General features: G+C 39.9%; 1 protein-coding gene across 3 annotated transcripts in view; it reads left to right on the top strand.

The window, feature by feature from the left end:
- The first annotated feature begins 222 nt into the window (after window positions 1–222).
- The window catches only part of grik4 (glutamate receptor, ionotropic, kainate 4), a 342449-nt gene continuing 334198 nt past the window's right edge, over window positions 223–8473 (top strand). For all 3 annotated transcript variants that reach the window (XM_063492892.1, XM_063492889.1, XM_063492891.1), the window contains exon 1: window positions 223–946. The gene's annotated coding sequence lies outside the window, so the exon portion shown is untranslated. The remainder of the gene's footprint in view (window positions 947–8473) is intronic.

Here is an 8473-nt window from a genome sequence, read left to right as displayed (position 1 = left end):
CCCCTCTTTTATATATGTTCCTGTAATGTCGGATGACCCTTTCTTTGTCATCTGTAGTTTGTGTTACTCTAGGTCCCCCCCCCACACACACACTCTGCTATAAATACATTAAGAGTCAGGAGCATCTTCCTTTCCACGTCTGAGGACAGCACAAAAAAAAATCCCCCCTCTGTGAACGTGTGCGCGGCAGCGCGTATGAGAAGAAGGGGAGACTTCGCCCGCACCTCTATCAGTCTGCCCTGCATCTTTCCACCGGACCGCAGTGGATACAGCCGACTGTACACGAATGCGTCTGACATACAGCACAATGTAAAAGAGGTGTTTTCTACAGAGAGGGTTTCACAGGTACGTTTGTTTGGAGGAGCACCGCACAAAGCGCGATCGTTCCCTGGCTTTTTCCTCCGCGCTCGCTCTTACCTCAGCGGCAGCCCCTAAGTGGGATGCGGGATACGCAGCATCACCGGTGCCGTTAGAATAATCCCAACAGATAAACCTTGCAGTTCAGCGGGCCTATCAGATTTTAAGGCAACTGGTTTTCTAAAGGCTGAGCAGGGAGAGTAAAACTGCTCGCTGGTGTGTGTGTGTGGGGAAAGAAAAAGACACTGCTTTTCTCCGGGAGATAAAGTGAGGAGGGATTTTCCAACTAACGGGGATGTGGCTGTTTTTCCACTGTCCTATAAAGCGGGAAATGATTTGGTCATCCAAAGATCAGATTTAAACTGGACTGCTCTTGATCTTATCAGTAACGCATTTTATCTGCCCGTTTATCTGCCCTGGGAGTCTCGGTGGTGGAGGGAGACGCGGAGCAAGATCCAGAGAACTATACAGAGGAAAACTGAGTTACTCTTCAATTACGCTTTTTCTTGCAAATTGACGTATTTCTGGGCAGCGGACGTAATATAAAAGTAAGGGAGAATATTGGAAACGCAGACAAGACGCAGCACAGGTAAGGGAAACTGCTTATTAAGATTTGAAGAGAGCAATATATGCAGCAACAGAAACCATTCTTAACGGGTTTAACGGCAGTTGGGGGGAAAAAAGAAGAAGCTGTAAGCTGCGGCAACGAATGACTAAACATTTAATGCTGCTGGATCTGTAGATGCAGAAGTTAAGGCACGGACTATTCTGTGGTCACTACTTAAACGGGGGGTTTAACCTGTCTGATACCAAATACTTAAACTGGCGATTTGTACCCTGTGAGTCTGTATGATACTGGTTTTACTGAGCCAGTGGCGTTGGTGAACTGTAGCCTAATTGTTGCACGCTGGGCTGAATGGAAACTGTCCTTGTGCAGCAGTGACTTGAGAGCGCGGCTCAATAAGCAGTCAAACATCATTTGTTGGATACGAGGCAGAAGTCGCAGACGTTTCAGTCGTGACGAATGACAGGAGATAAAGTATTCACTTTAAGTGGGCTGATTCAGACCAAGTGTTAAATTCACCAAGGGTGTGATCAATAGGCTGGCTGCTCTACTCCAGTTAGATGCTGATTTATGCTCTTTACAGACTCGGAGTGATATACTTGTACTCGGTCGTTTTTTGTTAGTGTTTTATTTTTAATTACACGGGAATAAAGAAGGGACGGATGAACGTGACGCCGAAATGAGATACACAGATACAGATGGCTGAGAAAACACACGCACTCATTTTTGGCTCCACCTTGTGGTTCAGTTAGGTGCCTGATTTTGGCTCTGCCCGTAGCATCCTCAGACTTTTTATGTTATTTATAGCATGATGGTAGGAAAAACCCTGACTTAATATAGTCTCTTATAATTAATGTGATGTGCAGTGATGCAGTGCTTAATTGAAATGTGTGCTCGGTGTGACCAGAGGTAATGGCGGGTCACAGTTACAAACAGGGTAAAAAAGAGCTGTTTTGCTTCTGTCCATTAAAGACTTCACAGTCTCCTTTAGTCACAAAGACAGGCGTCTATTTTCAATTCCACAGGTCTTGTGTTATCTGGCCTTGCCTTCCACAGCATCAGTGCAACCCATTGAGAAGTAATTTATGATAAATTGTACTTTATTTTCTTTTAAAAATATATAATATATAATTTCTGCTGAGTTTTTTTTAAACCATTTTGTAAAATAAAATAGTTCCTGAGAACTTGATTGGCAGGCACAAGATAACCACCTGTTTGTGCCTGCTGATGTTTGCATTTCTGCAAGCTCAAGTACTTTTTGTTGATCTCAGAATGAGTAAATGCTTCATCCATAACCGCAAACTGCTTTGCTGGCTCTCCCTCTTGTTATAAGTCAGATATTTGTGCAACAGAATCAATTTCACGTTCATAAGTTTATCTGTAGCTTGGCAATTCAAGTTCATGGGATTTGGATGCCAAGTGCTACAGCTGATGCCTGAAAAGAACACTTTAGTTTGACAGCCCAAAACCGGGATTGGTGATGAAAGGTTTATATGTAATCACAAACTGGGTACATATGAACTATTTATTGTGCTGCAAGTTATAATTGAGATTTTATTTCAAGTGATATAGTGTTTGGAGGCAAACAGTCATACAAATAACTGGTCAGTACTGCCAGGTAGCTAAATTATACATACACATCCACCCTAGACAGGCTGCCAGTCTGTCACAGGGCCGACACATGGAGAAACAGAAAGATTCACATCTACAGCCAATTTAGAATCACCAGCCTTAACTCTTGCACATCTTTGGACTGTAGAAGGAAGCACACAGGGGCACAGGGAGAACATGAAAACTCCACACAGAAAGGATTGCTGTATATTACTTACCGTACAAAACTCTTGATCCACTGTGTGTTTTTCTGTCCAGGTATGCTTTTACTGCATAGCTGTGTGTTTGGGATTGTCATGCTGAAAAAAGCTTGTCACAGTCTGGCACTTTCCAGATGGTATTGCACGGTGGATTCAAATCTGATGGCACTTTTCTTTGTTCATAATTCCACCAATTTAGACAACTGGCTGAAATGTAGCCCTAACTACGACAGAGCACTCACCACGATTTGCAGGTGGCTGTAGTCAGTCACTGTTTTACCTTTCTCCATACCCCCGTCATATAACAATTGTCAACAATTTGAACTGAAAATTTCAAATTTGGATTTATCACTCCATGAGACCTGTTGCCACTGATTTAGTCTAGTTGTTGTGTAATTTGGCATACTGCTGCTTTTTCTCCATTTCCCTTTCTTAAGTATGGCTTGTTGACAACCACCCTTCCACTGAGACCTGATGAAGCTTAAGTGAACAGTAGGTAGACCAAGTGAAGGGTTAGGTCTATCTCTCAGGACTGTGTTGGGTCTGATTTTTTCTTATGGACATGACTTTTAGACACTGTTCATCTGCTCCAGATGAGATGCCTTTTTTGTTTTTGAATTATTCACAGTGAAGTGTTAAGTGGCTTAAGAGACAGACATTTCCTCTAAAAAGGGTCATGTGCAAGGATTGAAAAAGGAAAAAACTTTGAAAAACATTCAGAAAGGTTGGAGAATTACTGCTGAAGACCGCTTTAAAAAATGACAAAAATGTCTGCTTAGAAGTAATGAGAGGTGGCTCAGGATTTATTGCACAGATAAAGACTGTCAAACACATTTACAAACCTTTAGACACTGATCTTCAGCTAAAATAAGCATTTATTAGTATACTTGGATTATAAACCTTCACACTTCATGTAAGTTCCACTCCTAGGCTTGGGGTATAGCATTTTCTCTAATTTGCTGTGGGTTTGTATCATTAAATCAAGCAGGACATGTTCAGGTGCTTTCAGCAGAGTAGGTGTCATTTTCACCAAGATTATTTGAACACTTAAGAAGTGTGGTTGATATGCACATTTTGTTTGAAAAGCTTATCCCATTAGGCTAAATTTAGGAAAATTATGTTCAGCCTTTATACTGGAGATGTATCCCCTCATCACCTGCAGACTAAAAGTTCAGTGTGAATCTAGTGAGTGTATGACTGCCTATTCTGACCTCATTTTAAACCCTAATGACTAAATTAGCCGTAAGCATTCTCCTGGGCTAATGCTAATATTAGCCGCAATTAGCATCTTGCTAAGCATTTAGCTAAATTTAGCAGCAAAGCTGCACATATTCTGACTATAGTGAATTTAATATATATAATTTATATGCTACAGTGGAAGGTTGTTCATTTCATCCAGTTTGTTTTTTATTGCCAAAACAATGCTAAAAGCTTTTAGAGATTAAAACAACCAACTGATGTTCATTAATTGTTGTTTATTTTATTTTTTTATAACTGCCCTCTTATGCATACAAAGCAAGCTGAAACATCTTCAGGTCTAGTGGAATTTATTTTGAGATAATCTTCTTACATTTCACCCTCACCTCTTCCTAAAATGTTTTAATCTTCCAGCACTGCCAAACTGTATTCCTTCAGCCTCATATGCATGAAAAGCAAGCATATGTTGGGTATAATTTTGTTACGACTTGGCTTGGTAGGACTTCAGCAGTGCCTTTAATTTATTTAAATGTCTCCATTTACTGTTAAGCTTAACTATCCACCTGTTACAGATTAAAAGAAAAAAAAGAATTCATTTTGGTTATATCCTACCCAATTCAGCTTCAGGTCTCCACAAACCAGGTTTTTCCAGGTCCCAGACCAGCTGCACAGGAGTGGCCGGTAAAGTCTCTGTCACAGATGCTGGATTTCTGTTTTTAGTGGCATGGGTTAAGGCGTGATGGCTCTGTTTTTGTGTCGCACCAGGAGAAGGTGCACATGCTGGTCGATTACACAATTTTATTTGGTCAAATTCAACTCCTCTGCTTGCGTTTGTAAATTTCATGGCTGTGCTTCATGGTTTCATTTCTGAGATGGGTGGAGTGCAGCTCACTTCACCTCTCGCTGGCTTCTATTTATTTGTATGTGTTCTCCGGAGTTCGCTTGTTTGCGGCGGGGTGCATTACAAAACAGTTCCAACGATTTTATTGCGCACTGCGGGGCAGTTTTGCAGCAGTTTTTCAGTATATTTTGGGTCTACATTGGTCTTTTGTTGCGGTGGAGACACACTGCAGACCTTAATTTTGACTTTTTACTGTCGATATATCTTATTGTTTGTTATGCACTTATTAATAGCTCTCACATTATCCATTTTATATGCATACCTCCTGTAATTTATGTAACATTTACAGCTGGGCCATGACCCACATTTTTCTCACAGACTGTTATTCACTGACCTCTAGACTAGGATAAGTGAATTTATGTTCTAACACGGGCTCCAATTACTGAAAAGCCGCCCCAGTTAGCTGCAGCACTGATAATGCTCTAGAAATTCCTAAATTAAGAATTTTGTAGTGATGAATATTTATGACTATGGTAATTCAAGGGCCTTCTTTTGCTACAGCTTTTTAAAGGGCACATGATTACTAGCAAAACAAATAATGATTATTATGGTAGCAGTGCTGTAGAGGGAAGGGTGAACACCTCATTTGCAGAAACAAGAGCCTGCTATTTATTGAAATGTTCATTGTAATCTAACAGATGAACACATCGGCACAAATGGATACAAGTTCTGCTGGAAATTATTGTTATTGGATCAGTGAGAGGTCAGACAGAGGAAGGAAGTACAGCATCTACTAAAAAATTTATTATCGTCAATTCTGTAATTTATGTGGTGACCCATGTTTTTAATTTTTAAGAATTTCCACACACTGTGGTCAGTCAGTGTTTATATGGACAGTGTTTAAATCTACTGGGATGCTTGTGTTTGCTGTCCTTCTTGTTAGATACACAAGTTCATCTCCTTGTTAATGCAAATATCTGATCAGCCTATCACATGGTGGCAATTCAAAGCTTTTAGGCACATAGACGTGGTCAAGATGACCTGCTGAAGTTCAACTTGAACATTACAATGGGGAATGGTTGTTAGTCTGAGTATTTCAAAAGATGCTGATCTTCTGGGATTTTCCTGCACAACCATCTCTAGGGTTTCCAGAGGATGGTCTGGAAAAAGAGAAAATTTTCAGTCAGCTGCAGTTCACAGAGGTCAGAGGCGAATGACCAGACTGCTTGGAGCTGATAGGAAGGCAACACTAACTCAAATAACCACTAGTTACAACCGAGGTATGCAGAAAAGCATCTCTGAATACACATGTTCAGGCTGGAAGCAGATGTATTCTAACAGCAGAAGACCACACTGGGTGCCACAGCTGTCAGCTTAGATAGATAATAGAAGATTGTCCAACTGATGAGTCTTAATGTCTGTTGCCACATTCGTATGGTAAGATCAGATTTTGCTATAAACAACATAAAAGCGTGGATCCATCCATCCTATGAGGGATATTTTCTTGGCACACTTTGGGCCCATTACTACCAAATGAGAATTGTTTAAATACCCAAGTAGTCTTTTGACCATGTCCATCCTTTCATGACCACAGTGTGGCATTCTTATCTCAAATGGCCTCCACAGTCAACAGATCTCAATCCAAGAGCACCTTTTGGATGTGGTGGAACGTGTGACGCTGTCATGTCAATATGGAGCAAAGTCTCTGAGGAGTGTTTTCAACAGCTTGTTTAATCAATGCCATGAAGATTTAAGGCAGGTCTGAAAGCAAAAAGGGGGTCAAATCTGGTACTGGTATGGTGTAACTTAAAACTATGAGTAACTGTTGTTCAGTGAAGTGAGGGGTATCACAGATGTTTGGGTATTCATTTTCATTTAGTTTACAGGTGTGTTGCATACTGTAATTTTATACATGACCCAGCCCTCAGGGTTTGTTTGATGGTGCTTTTGAGGTCTTAGCTGATTATGTTGAAGGTTAATTATCATCAGGTACTCTCTGCCTCTCAGTGAGGGGACAGAGTGACAATCATTAGTCCTTAACAAAGTCTCTTTTCCTGCGAGTAGGAAGGAACAGCGCTGTCGTGCTCTGCATCTGCCTCACTTCATTTAGTCTTCACTGCAGCTTGCTCACACACACACACACACACGACTGAATGCTCACACATAGTCGGTATGCATTAAATATGCATTTAAAACAAAAGAAAAAAAAAGGTTAAATATTGTCTCTCAGCTGAGGAGGCTTCCTGTTTTCATTCTTGGAGCCATGGGTCATGTTTAGCATATTCATTGTGCTAATATGTCTGGTGGAGTTGTTCACTCAAGGTTACATTAACAATGTCCTTCTCACGGTAAACACAGCATTCTAATGGCACTCAGGTATTCCTCTCCACTTTTCTAATTTCCACCCATACTAGTGAGCAGTAGTCGAGGCACTCACCTCAGTGCTTTTGAGTACAGATCCACAAAATTATTGAAGTTGGAGAAAAGTCACTTACCAACTACTTCTAGTACGGTACACTGCCTTTTTCCAGTTTCTAGTTTTTTTGGACTAGCTTCCCTCATTTAGCTTCTCTCACTCATCATTTTAAGTTAAACTTTACTCGGGCTGAGAGCCAGATTAAATTCCCATTTTGCCGAACTTGATCATTCAATCTGACATTGAATTTTGTTTTCTCTTTATGTGTGAAAAGATGTATTTTGCTTAGTTTTGCCGTCTAATGTTCTTCTTCAAACAAAGCAGAAGCTGTGATAATTGTTTGTTGAAGTGACTAACACAGAATCTTCTACTGAAGAAACATTGATTTAAGGTTTATTTACAGAAAGTGGTGTAAAAAAATAAATCAGTATATCTTTTTTTTCTTCAGATTGATATTTTTCAAGCTAGTGACCATTGGTCAAAAGGGACAGAATACCCTGGAACCAAATAGATTTGTTGTTATTTACTTACACAATAAACCATAATGGAAGTATTAAACTCTTGTTTAGCCTGTGAGTAAGCCAACTTAAAGAGAGAACATTATTGATGGTGTCATTGATCTCTGTGTGTTAGCTTACTGAACAAAGACAGCTCTCCAAGCCAATATACACTTTGTCTTGTAATTACTAAATCTAACTACTCAAGGCACTTTGGAAAGTTTTGAGGTTAATCTTAACTTTGTCACCTAAGTTCAAAGAACAACAACAAAAGAACAACACAATCAGCTTTCCAAATTTGTAACTTCTAAAATCATAGCTTTAGGCCTTAAGATTCACTTGACAATATGAAACCTGGTGGTAATTTCTCACTCTTTCTGACAATTATTTCTGAGATGAAAAGGGTGTCTTTATTTTGTCATCCAAGCTCCCACCAGACAGCTTTAATTTAATTAAGGTAATAATAGAAAGTCAAGATTTAGTCAAACAGATTTATATTCTGTCAAAACAAAATCAAGGTCACATTTAGAACAAAAAAAAAAACTATAATAGACAAATCTTGCTGCTAGGGCGCCGGAGGAAAGCCCAATTTGCAGCCACCTTTGCAGGGATCAAAGGTCATCATACTGAGTCACATTCTGTAAGCGTGTAGCCTTCAGCTCAATTTCATGGACTTTCCAAGTGAACAAGCAGGAAAAAGCAATGAATCTTTTAATTATGGCTCACAACATGCTGTTAACTGCTGTGTAGTGAGATTTTATAGTGAAATGAGAATTGTAATTATAGATG

This window comes from Pelmatolapia mariae, linkage group LG14 (assembly GCF_036321145.2).
Source record: "Pelmatolapia mariae isolate MD_Pm_ZW linkage group LG14, Pm_UMD_F_2, whole genome shotgun sequence".
Taxonomy (NCBI): domain Eukaryota; kingdom Metazoa; phylum Chordata; class Actinopteri; order Cichliformes; family Cichlidae; genus Pelmatolapia; species Pelmatolapia mariae.
This window is presented reverse-complemented; position numbering and strand designations above follow the sequence as displayed.